Below are 441 nucleotides of genomic sequence, written 5' to 3' on the forward strand. Positions count from 1 at the left end.
ATGTTTTGATGAATATTTTGTGAGTAAGGAAACACAAATTACCTTTATGACAAAAGATCTTCAACCGAAGAAATTTCAGAACGAACTACTTCGGCGCGAAGCACCTCCTCTCTGGCTGAGTCCCGCAAGGTAACTGAGGGAGCAGGTGTAAAAGCAGTTCTTTTATAGTGAGCTGAAAGATTTTACTTGCATTATAAGATTACCGACTTTCGCGCGTTTGACTTCAGACATACACGCATATCTACTTCTTGTAAGTTACATTTATTTTGTCTATTTCAATTTTCTTTCCCTGAAGAAACCGCGTGAACCATTGAAAAAAAGAGAGGGAGAGAAATCACCGATATTAGCGCAATTTTGATAAGGTTTATATGTGCATATATTTGTGCATATTTCTGGTATTGTTTTTGTATATAATTTTAACAGTTTATGTGTAATCGGATG

At 35.8% G+C, this 441-nt stretch overlaps 1 protein-coding gene across 1 annotated transcript in view; it reads right to left on the reverse strand.

The window, feature by feature from the left end:
- LOC119581643 (rhodopsin-like) overlaps positions 1–103 on the reverse strand; it is a 15298-nt gene extending 15195 nt beyond the window's left edge. Inside the window, exon 1 of the mRNA XM_037929767.1 lies at positions 43–103. The gene's annotated coding sequence lies outside the window, so the exon portion shown is untranslated. The remainder of the gene's footprint in view (positions 1–42) is intronic.
- Positions 104–441: the final 338 nt, after the last annotated feature.

Source organism: Penaeus monodon, chromosome 15 (genome assembly GCF_015228065.2).
Source record: "Penaeus monodon isolate SGIC_2016 chromosome 15, NSTDA_Pmon_1, whole genome shotgun sequence".
NCBI lineage: Eukaryota > Metazoa > Arthropoda > Malacostraca > Decapoda > Penaeidae > Penaeus > Penaeus monodon.